The sequence below is a fragment of the Syzygium oleosum genome, unplaced genomic scaffold (genome assembly GCF_021117445.2).
Source record: "Syzygium oleosum isolate NSW1041296 unplaced genomic scaffold, Sole_v2.1 Sole_v2.44, whole genome shotgun sequence".
Taxonomy (NCBI): domain Eukaryota; kingdom Viridiplantae; phylum Streptophyta; class Magnoliopsida; order Myrtales; family Myrtaceae; genus Syzygium; species Syzygium oleosum.
This window is the reverse complement of record NW_026607528.1, coordinates 2,239,811-2,253,660: the sequence shown is the minus strand read 5'-3', so window position 1 is coordinate 2,253,660 and position 13,850 is coordinate 2,239,811. Positions and strand designations below refer to the sequence as shown.

Genomic DNA, 13,850 nt, shown 5'->3' with positions numbered 1-13,850 from the left:
ATTTTGTCCTAAATCAGTAGCGTATGCATACTAAGGGATGCACTCTCAACATGTTCATTTTGCACCGTAAATTCATTCTTAAGCGTACCTTAGAAACATGCAGTCATGAACTGCATGGTCAACGCAAGGCCAGCTAAAACCTCACATTAGAAGGACCTCCATACAGGGTCATTTATTTAGCAATTCTCGACCTATACGATTACCTTTAGCATGCTATCAAATGCCCGTATACATCAGTTTTTACTCTATAATTCCAGCATTGCAGAATTCATTAAACGCGAAGAATCCTTATTTCTCTACATAGGATGAAGAATCTTACCCGAAGGCTAATGATAAATGATGTACTTAGAAGGCGTTTTGATCTATTTCCATTACTGCATTATAAGCGGAAACATTATGCCAAAGCACACATTAACTTCCACGAACATTTCCCCACGGATGCCTTGAATTCAAGTAAGAAAACAATAACACTATCAACCAGGAAATTCAATGAAAAGGCTTTAAATCTTAAAAGAAATTGCAATCAGGAAATACCAATGAAAATTGGGTTATAGATCTTAAAAGGGAAAAGGTAGTTTACCTGCTTTATGTACCTTTGTTAGGAATTGGGGATCATCTTAACTATTCTGACTAATCCTGATTTTAATATCCAAATTCTCTCATTGCTTCATATAGGCCCCGTGAATGTCTCTCGTAATTTCGATAAATCTGAGTTCCAAATAATTCTGGTATTGTTTTGAGTGACTTGCATCTAGAAATGTCCAATTCCACCAGTTGCCCCAATTTCTCCAGCCCTCGAAGCTCGGTCAGTTTCTCGCAATTTTGCATAACCAGACTGATCAAGTTGGTACACGATGACAAATCAGGTAAGATCTCGATCGAGGAACATCCAGAGATAGCAATACGTTTTAGAGATGTTGACGCCTCAACCCCGGGATCTCCCGAAGTTCATGACCATTTGATACGATCAATGTCTGTAGATTACAAAAATTTGACAAGTTTGGGAATTCTACTGAGGACTTGTAATCCTCAATCCATAAACTTGAGCAGGATGGGAATCTCTCTAGGCTCTGAATATCATGAAGGTTTTCACGACAGTTGATTGCCAACTTATGCAAGGTGTCAAAGCAACATAAATATGGTAACCTTCCAAAGGAAGTGCACCCTGACATATTTAGCTCTTTCAAGAACTCCAACCTATCGAGACCTTGAATTTTGACTAAACTTCTGCAATATTGAGCATTTAATGTCTTCACACCCTTGGATTTTAGAAGGTCCAATCTCTGAATTGAATCGCACCTAGAGATATCTATCACTTCCTAGGACTCCAAACTATAGAGACCTTGAATTTCGACTAAGTTTTTCCAATATTGAGCTCATACTCTTTGATTTTAGAAGGTCCAGCCTCTGAATTGAAGGCGCAGTCAAAGATATATTTCACTTCCAAGGACGCCAACCTATCGAGACCTTGAATTTCAACCAAGTTTTTGCAATATTGAGCATTGAATACCTTTAGACCCTCCAATTTTGAAAGGTCCAGCCACTTCATTGAAGCGCACCGAGAGATATCTAGCTCTTTCAAGAACTCAAGCTTATCAAGGAATTGAATTTCAACTAAATTTTTGCAACAATCAACCCTTAATTTCTTCAGACCCTGGGATTTTGTAAGGTCGAGCCTTTTAATTGAACTGCAACGTGTGATAGTCAAGCTTTCCAAATATTTCAATTTGTCAAGACCTCGAATTTCAGGTAAATTAGGGCAAAAATCGACATATAATGTCCTCAGATAATTCAATTGTGAAACGTCCAGTGTTTCCATAAGCTCGCACCGAGAGATTATCAAGAATTCCAATTCGAAGGGACTGCTTAGGGATTTTTCTAATGGTGTTGATGGATGCTCCCAGATTAACTCGAGAAATTTGCCACCAAGTTGTAGTTCCTTGAGACGGGTTAGGTTGGAAAGTGAAGGAAGTCTGCGATTTTGATGGCGGAAGGCCAAATGTGTTAAGCTGGAAGGAAGCACCGATGGCAATTGGAGATTCTGGCAACCCAACAAATTGAGGCGTTGCAAGGAAGAAAGATTACGGATGCTTTCTGGCATTTCCCCTTCTAGATATGGGCACCGTGAAGCACCTAATTCTCGGAGCTTTCTCAGTTTTCCAATATCATTGGGTAATTTTTTTATCCCAGTTTCACTAATAGTCAGAATTTCTAGGTTTTGCAAAGCCCCTATGCTGTCTGGTAATTCTTCTATGTAAGTGCCTCCAATAGTCAGAATTTTTAGTTTACGCAAAGCCCCTATGCTGTCTGGTAATTCTTTTATTCCACTGAAATCCAAAACCAGTTGCTCCAGTGCTTCTAATTTTCCCACTTCTGCTGGCAGCCCCTCGAGCGACCCACATGTCATCAAGTCCAAGCGTACCAGACTCTTCATGTTTCCTATGCTGTCTGGTAGTGAAGAAATGTGACCACAACATGTTAGAAAGAGTTGCTCCAGTGCTTCCAATTTACCAACTTCTGCTGGCAGTTCCTGGAGCCCATGACATCTCGTCAAATCCAAGCATACCAGACTCTTCATGTTTCCAATCGAAGAGTCAATTTGCTCTATTCTATCACAATTTACAAGGATCAGAACCTCTAAATTCTCGAAAGCTGAGAGGAAGGAAGTTTTTTCTAAATATCTACAGCCTGTAAGGTCGAGATATTTTAGCTTCTTCGCCATCTGATAAAAAATATTATAATTTTCGAGAGGTTAGCCCAGAGTGATTATGATTCAAAAGAAAAAAAAAATGGACTTGTTCTTCCATCTTACCATGATGGAACTCCATCCTCGCCATTCATCGGATATCTTGCCTGCCACCAAATTGAGTACGACTAATTCCTTTGGATGAAAATTCTTTGCTTCAAAAGTCGAGGGACAATTCAGCCATTGAAGCCATTTTAACTTCTTAATTGAGTTCTTAAAATCTCCAGTAAAATGTGCCCCACTTGCGTCGAGGAACCTTAGATTCCTTAACTTCTTGAATTGTTTTCCCGTGAGGTTAGTTGTTTTGCCGAAGCCTTTTGAGCTGTGTTCGCTAAGATAAATGGCCTCAATCTCTTCTGTTCTCTGTAGGTAAGAATCAGCGTTCATTAATACAATATCCAATTAAAATAATCTAATATCATTTGTTCACATCTCTATTAACATGCATCAATGTCTTTTAGAGATTAGCAAAGTGAACATATGATTCCTTCCTTGGCCAATAAACTGTATTTACAAAGGCTAACAAAGTGAAGGATGTCAACTTTGATTTTGAAATTAGGCCATAAGTACTTGGATCTTACAAAAAAAAATTATGATGTTCTGTTTCTTCGTGTTTTATTTTATTATGAATAATAATTTATAATTTCTTGTACATATTATAAACGTACTTTTACACTTTGATCTAATGGCTTATATGAGGGAAAACCTAACAACTAGTTAATCCTCTTCTTTCCTGCAATGTAGCTTCTTTACTATACTAGTTAGCAGTACACGGGATTTAAGTAAATTAAACTGCAAAATTGAAAGTTGATTTGATCAAATTTAGTAGAAATATATTTTCTCTCTCAATAATTTTCATATTAGATATCCAAATGAACTATAATCATGAGACATTGTTATTGTAATAATTGTGACAATTGGAAAAATACAAACTTCTCTTAAAATAAAGAAAATTTAACCTTATAAGTCCTTTTCTTTTCCCGTTTCTCTATGTATAATTTTCGTGTATATTACTCGACTTGGCTACTTACAGTTAAAACAACATATACTTGTTTTGTTTTTGCCATTGAATTCATAACTAACTATGGGTAACTAAAACTTGTGACAGTATTTATATTAATATTTTCCGATGTGATTTTTATTTTATTAATAGCAACTTGAAATATTAATTCTATTTATGCTCTTTATTATTTTTAGCATAAATTACCAATTGAAATTTTCAAGTATAACAAACAATCCTTATTTAATAACTTTGTTTTAATTTAAAATAATTCATTAATAAAATGCAAAGTCATTTTTTAATGGGAAAATTCCAAATAATGGCATGAAGTGCCCTCGTTTTCACAAATAAGGGCCTGAAGTGTTCAAATAGTCTCAAATAAGGGCTTAAAGTGGCCAAATCGTCTCAAATAAGGATTTATGGCCGGCCGGTGACTATTCCGGCCATCGAAGAAGGGTACTTCAATAAATAAAAATTCCTTTTCTTTTCCTTTCTTTTTTTTCTTTTTCTTTTTTTCTTTTCCCTCTTCCCTCCCACGGCCATTACTGGCGACCGCCGCCGGATCTGGCGAGGAACGCCCTCACCCGACATCAGCAAAGGCAACCCTCAGCCTCGCTTGGGCAGGCGAGGCCAAGGGTCTCGCTTGGCCTCGTGTGAGTCGCCCTTGCCGGCATAAGGCGAGGGCCGCCGTCGCCTAGGCTGGGCAGGCGAGCGTTGCCCTTGCCGGCATCGGGTGACCTCCGTTGGTGGAGGAAAAAGGGAAAATAAAAAACAAAAGAAAAAGAAAAGGAAAAGAAAAAACAAAAAAAGGAAAAAAAATTAAAATGTAAAAGACAAAAATACCCTTCGGCCAACAAAGTCATGCCATTTTTTGAGACTAATATGGCCACTTCAGGCCTTTATACGAGACAATATCTACTTCGTGCCTTTATTTGAGAAAATGAGGACACTTCGGGCCTTTATTTGAGATAATGTCCACTTCATGCCCTTATTTGAGAAAACGAGGGCATTTCAGGCTCTTATTTGGAATTTTTTCTTTTTTAATTATGAATTTTGAAGCTAGTCCTGGGCCCCTAGCAATAGTTATTCCTGATTTGAGAGAACAACTATTTCTAATCCATTTTTGAATCAATGGAACGAATAATTGCTTCATCAGAATAGATTTGAAATATTTCTAATCCAAATGTGCAGCAAGCTTTCACCAAGAAAAATCAATCATGCATGAGAAGATAAGAAGTAATCCGGAAATCTCATGGATTTCTAAATCCGGGTCAGTTTCTCCGAACTATAAAATTAATCGTACTTCACAATGTTGTACAAGATTTCATGGATGCACAGGGGAGAATGACATAATTAGTGGAGAATTAGATCTCAACACCTGAAAGGAATCTAAGAGCAGAGTAGTTATAACAAAAGGAAGCAACTTCCAAGAGAAGTAATCATGCTCAGATTAGTCATTTCCCTGATAAACTTCTCTCTTAAAATATTAAGAAATCCTATCTGTCAACAAAATTCTTTGTCTTCAAGTGTGTAATTTTTTAATCTTCAATAATCGATCGACAGAGTTTGAGTATACTCATGGCTAAATCTCATAAACAAGCCCGACCGTTTGTATTCGGGGCAAAAGTAATACAATCTTCCAAACTTTTCAAAAAAAAAATTAGCCTAACCTTTTACATCTAGGACAAAAATAACACAACTTTGCGAACATACCAAAAAAAGACTCAACCTTTTATCGTGGAACAAAACGGAAACCGTTACAAGTTCTGTCCAAAATCATCATCAAATCACCATAGACACGCTACATGGCTCATTGTGCTAACACAAAACCGACGTCATTTTTTTTATTTATACTCTTTGTTACCAAATTTTTAGCATTTTGTAAATGTCTCTTGTGGTCATGATTAAAGGGGTTCATCGTGCATGTCAGTACCATGAGCAATGTAGGATGACGCTTGGCGACTTACGGTGAGAATAGACATAATTTGTGACGTGCGTCAATGTTTTTGTCCTACAAATGAAAGGTTGAGTTTTTCTCTGGGATGCTTGAAAAGTTATGTTATTTTCATCCTACGTGCAAAAGATTAGGCTTCTTTTTAGGATTTTTTAAGGTTGTATTATTTTTGTTCCTGGTTCTAAAGCTTGTGCCCTTTTTTATTTGGATGTATACTCACTAATATCCAAGGAGTGTGTTATGAATGTGTTTCAATTATGCTTTAAATGTCTTTCATTTTGTGTTTATTTGTAAGTCGTCCTAGTGCTCATGTCCATGCTTCGCACTTCACACGCTTTTTGTTTTTTTTTATCAAAGTTGATTGTACCTTTAGATAACACATGAAGATAAATTTATATATTTTGATTAAACGTAGGAATAAACTTAAAAGAAGATCTTGTATCAGTTTTATCAAAACTACTTTGATTTAAACGTAATGAACCCAACAAAAATACTGAAATAATTACGTCAAATAATGTACCTTTTTAGTTATAAAAGTTAGTCATAACAATTTATTTAGATATAAAATTTACAGCGTATTAATTTTTCTTGTGGTTATTTTAGCTTATTTATGATGTAATACAAAAGACAATAAATAGACATTAGCTTTGACATTGCTAGTACTTGAGATTATAAATAGGTTGCACGTTGAAAACACAAACAAGTGCTAGTCTTTTGAGCAACTTACTTTGAATCAAACTGAATGACGTATTCAAAGTAATAGAATACAATCACATACTTAATTATATACAAAATAGAATTTTAGAGTATTTATCTCTGGGACTTTTTATGTGGAAAAAATAAGACATTTCTCTTTTAAATGGTCATTGCATGAAGTATGCTGAACGTTATGTATGTCTATATATTGTCCTGTTCTATCACGTGAATTTTGGTAAAAAGGTAATTCCTAACCTAATATAATATAAAATAAAACACCCTTCCATTCTCAATTAGGGTATAATGATTGAAATTTCATGAAAAATGCGGGCACAGTTACTCCAATTGTATCAATTCTAACACCTGGAGGTTAGAATTCTATGATTTATATATCCTAAGTAGTTATTGTACACAGTAGCATAGTCAAGTTATTTGTTGCACGTGTCAAGGACGTAACCAAATCAATTATATAAATTCAGATTTTTTCAATGTAGAATACCCCTATCAAGTATATAATAAATTTGAAAGTACCTCATTTTTGAAAAAAACTTCGTGATGTACACTTGTGTAAGAAAAATCTCAGAAAAGCTGCAGTACTTGCTAAGAGAGAGCAACCTCCTGCTTTTTAATCATGTCAATGAAGCGACACGAGGACAATAATATTAGAAGGTTCTCTACTCACTAGAGCAAGCACGAAGTAGAGGACCAACGTCACTTTGACAGTAGAACATGAACTAAGGGAGCAAAAGAAGAGAAACGATTACCTCATTTCCCTTTAGCACTTCCAAGACTTCCTTGGAGTCCCATAGCCTACTACGGTTCCCAGGCTCCATCTTGTTTTCCTCGCGGACGATTTCCCTACCAAGATCTCTCAATTGGTCATGCATTATGAGCTCATCATCATCTCCAACTTTTATTAATGATAGAAATCTCAATACTTCAATTCCCTCCTCCGGGAAAAAGTCACATGCATCCCACATGTAGGATGCGATGCTCTTGTCAGTGCCAATGAAAAAACAGGCGATATCCAAAAAAATTTGTTTTTGTTCATGCGTTAATGCTTCGTAACTTATCCTTAACTTTTCTTGCACTTTCTCATGAGGGACTTTTCTTAACTTCTTTGTCGCGCCTCTCCATAGTTTTGGCTCTTTTCCACACAAAAATGAACCTAAGACCTCAAGAGATAAGGGAAGCCCTCCAGTGGTGGATACAACATCATAAGTGAGGTCCTCAAATTCACTTGGAGGAGAGTCCCTTCGAAAAGCATGTCTACTAAATAGAATCAAAGAGTTATCCCTATCCATTTCCTCATGTTCATACTGGTAGTCTACCCCAGCGTTGTCAAGAATACTCTTGTTTCGGGTGGTAATGAAGATCATACTTCCCGAAGAAAACCAACTCTGATTTCCAGCCAAAGCCTTCAAGTGATGATTATCATCCACATCATCAAGAAGAACGAGGGCCTTCTTACCTTTAAGCATGGATGAGAGGAACTTAATCCCTTCATCTTCATTACGAACTTGATTTTCTTGATTCAATATGCCATGGATTAACTGATTTTGTAAGTAATGAATGCCATTACGCTTCCATGATTCCCTGATATTAGCAATGAAGCTACGGTGTTCAAATTGATTGGAGAGGTTGTTGTAGATGGTTTTCGCAAGAGTAGTCTTACCAATGCCTCCCATTCCGTAAATGCCAACAAATAGGGTGGCACGAGAATTATTATCTACAAATTCCATAATCTTCTTCACATGACTATCAATTCCGATCAAATTCTCAGGAATAACCAACTCAAACTTCTTCTTCAGCTCGAATAACACTTGTTGGACAACCGATTTTACCAATTCTCCTTCATACCTGTCAAATATGACAAGAGTTCAAACATAGGGCAATAGCGATTTTATATTATTTAACAAATGATAACACAATAATAAACAAATCAGAGGATAAATTGGAAATCTTAAAGATTTGATTTTGCCACACTTCCATATATCATCTTATATGCTAAGATTAAAGCAGGAAATGGTGGTGGTTGCTTCGCATGTAATGCCCCATTCCATTATTGCTCTGACATAATTTATTGAGCCAGAAGAAACTTGAGGGTATCGCTAATGAATCTTGAATATTACACAAATTATGGATTTGAATTAAATTTTAAACTTGTTGTTTGTTAAAGATATTAGGGTTGATGTGGACGTGACATTGAAAACTTTCTATAGCGTTTGAGTAGGTAAAAATCCAATAAGTTAGCCCGATATGAGAGTTCAGCCATCAATTAAGAAACAGGTCATATCTTTTGACGCAAGAGGAATTCAAGTCCTGAAAGTCATTCAGAGTGCTATATTATGAACTACCTGAATACAATTGAGGGAATTTTTCTTTATTTATGCAATTCTACACGCTTGCAAGTTTCTACTCTTGTTATGGATTTAGTATCATTCTAGATTGGTGTTCTTATCAATTTTCACTGCACCATGGGATGATAACAGGTTGTACTGTATTTTCTTTTTGAGCATCTAGATTCTATGACTATAATTGATCTAATATTTATTTGATTGGGAAGTCGAGGAATGATTTTTCACCAAAAGAAGAACACCGCTTCAATTTATGCAGGTGTGTGAGATAGAATTTATTGTTGAAGATAGGAAAATGCATTGAAAATCATTTAAACAAACATATAATAAAGAATTATCACATGTCTAGTAACTTTTGTAATACTAATTCCAATGGCAACTAATCAAGACATTAATGATTTGATAAATGAAACCTGAGAAGATAAAGAATTATTGTGGAACCACTGATAAGTTGTAATAATAATATCAAATAAATATGTAATTAAAAAAGTTTGTGATGAAGATTAATGCAGCTTATACTATAAATATGAAAAAAAAGTGGCACAATGTTACAAGATACAAGAGTATAAAAATTAATTTTAAAAAATATTATATTATTCAAGTGAATGGGATCTCGACAGTAAAATCTATAATCGGATTGGTCAATATCATTAAAGGTAATTTTAAAGAGAAGAATAACTTATAGAACTCATGCATTGCAGGATCTTACCACTAGCTAGATCTAACTGCTTTTTCTTCATTAAACAAAATTAAAAGAAAGAAAATGAAGTAGGTAGGAATCAGCACAAACAGTAAACGCCAACAAAAATTGAAAGTTAGTAGAGAATCTCTTGGTAAAAATTTAAAGTACCCTTTGGCTTCCCATGCTTTCAAGGAACAGACTTTAATGAGTGCTTGCTTCCATTTCTCCAAAGTCGATGGGTTGGAATACTTCTCACGTGTACGAAATGCATCTCCGAAACTCCCTTTTTGATATCGCACCTCAGCTGGTTCTACTTTGTAGAATATAGGCAACACTATAGTCCCCGTGGTATCATTCTTGCACTCCATTATTTGAACCAGTTCATCCAGGCACCATTTGCTCGAACCATAATTCTCAGAGAGAATGGGGATTAGGATTTTACTGTTCTTGATGGCTGCCAAAAGATCTGGGCCGATCTCCTCGCCTTGGCGAAGCTCTTCATCGTCTCTGAAAGCACGAATTCCGGCATCAACGAGCCTATTGTAGAGGTGATCGGTGAAGCCTTTTCGAGTATCTGGGCCTCTAAAGTTCAAGAACACCTCGTAGCGGTTTCCAGTTGGCGCGGTCGACGAACTAGATGCACCATTATTAATTTCTGTTGGAGACGAACTAGATCCACCGGAATTAGTTCCCGTCGGCGCAGTCAACGAACCAGATGCGCCAATATTAGCATTTTCTGCATTTTTATGCACACTAGCCTTCTTCTTATTGAGAAAATAGATCGCGAGCCCAAGGAGAAGGATCGGTGCCACGAGCTCGGCGAAAGAATGCCCAAAAATGGGATGATGCATTTTGTCTTTGCTCTGACTCTGTCCTTGATTTTTGCTTTTAAGTCTGACGGAGAAGAAAACTAGAATGCCTCTCAGGAAACACGAGATGCCTGCCCAAGAAGAAGACAATATATGAGGAATAACAATGCAGAAGCAAGGGAAAGAAAGAAAACCAAAGGTAATAGACAAGTGCTGTTAAATTTTCAATACACAAGTGTTGAGATGAAAAATGGGGAGAGAGAGAAAGAGAGACAGAGCTTCAAGTTGCAAAGCGGGTCTCACTTGCCAAATAAGAAAAAAGATATCAGTTGGCGATCGCATATTTTCAGACAAGTGGTCAAAATAGACAAATACATACAAAGCGTCAGGGCGATGATGAGGGCACGCTTAGGCCCCGTTTGATTCAGCACTCCAAATGGGCTTTGGGACACTAAAGTCTCTTAGGCAAATGAAAATAGCATTTGGTTCGTTTTTCGCTCAATTCTAGGGAAATGCAGTTGCATTTCCAAAGGTCTCTAAAGATCTTTAGCCCAAGGCAGGTCCGAACGTCCTCTAGAAAGTAGCATTTCTGGAATGCAGAAAGACTTTTTTTCTTCCAACATTATACTCGCTAGACTTTCATAATTCCGAAAATGTCCCGACTTAACGCGACATCACCGACTAGTTTTAGGTCACCACGAGCGGCCGGCAAAAGTCCGACGAGACTCTGGCGAGCTAGATATGGTGCCGGCAACCTTGCCTAAGATGCCTTGGGTCGCGCGACCCTAGGCGATGGCCGCCTGAGGTCGGGCAACCTTAGGTGAGGCTATCGACGGCAGATCTGGCTTACGAGCAGCCAATTTAGCCTCGCCAGCCACTGAGTCTTGCTGGTTTTGTGTTTTTCTTCTTATAAAAAAAAAAGCAAAACTGCTTTTCAAAGTGATTTTGCCAAACACCATTTAAGCCAAAGTCATTTCCCCATGCATTTTGACATTACAATTTACCAAACACTATTTGCATTTTGGAAAACGCCTTTAGCCAAAAGCATTTGCATTTCCCCAAAAACATTTCTCCAAAGCCGAACAAAACGAGCCCAGTCCAATGCTTTGCACTGTTCCTTTTCTTTTGTTAATTATTTTTCATCAAAAAAGGTATTTTGGTGAATATATATAAGCTTTTGATCCCACTTTGGAATTTTGCCCTTTCACTTTGAGCCTGTTAACTATTGAAGTATCAAATGGATTAACTCCATTTAACTACTGAAATGTTGTATTATCAACGATCACTCATGCTAAAACATTTTGTTACTAACCAAGATCAAGGATCATAAGTAATATATATAAAATTTTGGGCTCTGTCCTTAATTTCTCATTCAAGTCTCATAAAGAAATCAAAAAGCCTTTTCTCTTTTGCTTTTACTTTATTCTTGAAAACATCAAAGAGCAACCAAAAGTATCACATTACCGACATTATGCAGACATTAAGTTGTTATAAACATTTTTAGTGATGGCCATTTTAAGTTAAAAAAACACCCTTTGCATTGATAGTTGTCCGAAATTTTCTGAATCTTTTTGGTTTTTAGATAAGTTTTCAAATTGGAAGCTCCTCGGATGCAACAACACACATAACTTGCTTCAGTTTTGGCTCATGCACTAGTTTTTAGGTCTGAACCATATTGTATTGTGAGGTATTGCTTTCTTTGAGAAAGCTACTCTTACAGAATCATTTTAAATAGTAACTAGTACTGTTTTGCTCGTCCTACGTATTTGCTTTTGTGAGTTTGGCCTTATAGTAACTTGCACAATCTCCAACTGCCTTGTGGAACCAGCTTCTAAAAGGAATTTACTTCCCAAATGGCAGCATATGGAAAGCAAATAAGGGCTCCCGCCCATCTTGGGGGTGGTAAAACTTGCTTAACGGGAAGGGATGCGATAAGTTCAGAAGTCAAAGGGCTGGTCAGGAATGGAGAAAGCATCGATATTAGAGAGGACAAATGGATGGAACAGGGAGTGATTGGGGGTCCAGCCAATCGAGAAGAGCCCCAAAGAGTCGTCGAACTGATTGATCAAAGGACAAAAACATGGAACAAAAACCAGTTGCATGAGCTCTTCGAAGAGGACAGCGTGAAAGAAATTCTTGCCATACGGATCAAGCCAAACTCAGAAAGGGATAACCAGATATGTAACGGAAACACAAAAGGAAAGTATACGGTTAGACATGAGTACACCAGACTATGCGCATCACTACCCAAGCCAAACACAGAACAAGCATCATCATCATACCAGCCGCCTCATTCCCTATGGACTAAGATAGGGAAACTACATGCCGAGCCCAAAATCCGATTTTTTTTGTGGTGTGTGTGCCAAAATGCTCTACCCACGAAGGACAATTTGTCGGAAAACTCCAGAGACCAAGGAGCATATCTTCGACTTGTGAGACTGGACCAAGGATTTTGGTCAGATCCGAGGCTAAATGTGGACGCATCTCCGCTAAACTTAACAAGAATGGACAAATGGGTTGACGAAGCGCTCACCGTCGGGGCTGATCCGTCTTCTCAAGAGTGGCTCGCAGGAATCCTGTGGCTAATCTGGAAGGCGAGGAACGCCCCTGGTTTTCCAACGAACAAAGACCCGACCCGGGACCAATTGTAGACGACGCTCTCCTTCTAAGCAGCAACTATCGCGGGCGGAGCACCCTCGATCCGAGTCGCTGGTCGGAGAAGACCTCAGCAGCAGAACGGTGGTCGCCACCAGCAAGAGGGATGTGGAAATTCAACGTGGACGGGTCTTGGCTCGAAGGCAAAGCAGAGGGATCGGCTGCCGGAGTGTGTCGGGGTCACAGGGGAGCGCTCACGGCCGGGTTTTGCAAAGCGGGCGACCGCTGGGGCTGCTTCTCCACTCGAAATCGAAGCCCCAGCGGTGAAGGAAGCGTTGCGCTGTCTGGCTGCGGGAGGCGGCTGAGCTGAAGGATGAATCTGTGGCGCACGTGAGTGTCCTGTCAGACAACAATGAATCTAGTGTTAGATTCACTGCTGAACCGAGTTTGAGCCCCCATGGGCTTTGAGACGTCCCTTTGAGGAATGCAATGCACTGCACTGCTAGCCCAATTAGAAGGCGTCTCTCTCTCTGGCCCGTTGCCCATGAGAAGCCAATCAAGTCGCAGACTGAATCACGAATACCCGCTGAAAAGGGATGTCTACGCCGCCCCAACCTCTTTGGGATTTATTATGTATTGACTCTCGTCGACTTCGCTCATTTGGTACTGCTTTTAAATGAATGAAATGGTATTTATGCGTGACCCAAAAAAAAAAAAACAGTTTGGCCTTATATAATATCCGTCCTTCCTAGACAGTCCTTTGCCTTATATTTCTTATTCAATTGTTGGACGCATCAAAGAGCAACCAAAAGCATCCGATCCATTAATCAAGTACATGAACTCATCTTCTAGTGGAGTTGTTCGCCAAATTTACGGTATGGACAGCTTGACGCGCCCGTAGCTATTGGGATCATGCCTCAATTTTCAGTTTTCGCTTCCCAGTCTTATCGCAAGATTTCGAACAACCACCTTACTTTACTCGATTCGATTAATATTAAAACATTGTAAGTG

General features: G+C 38.2%; 1 pseudogene; it reads right to left on the bottom strand.

The window, feature by feature from the left end:
- Nucleotides 1-16: 16 nt before the first annotated feature.
- LOC115663990 (disease resistance protein RPV1-like) lies at nt 17-13,278 on the bottom strand (annotated as a pseudogene).
- Nucleotides 13,279-13,850: the final 572 nt, after the last annotated feature.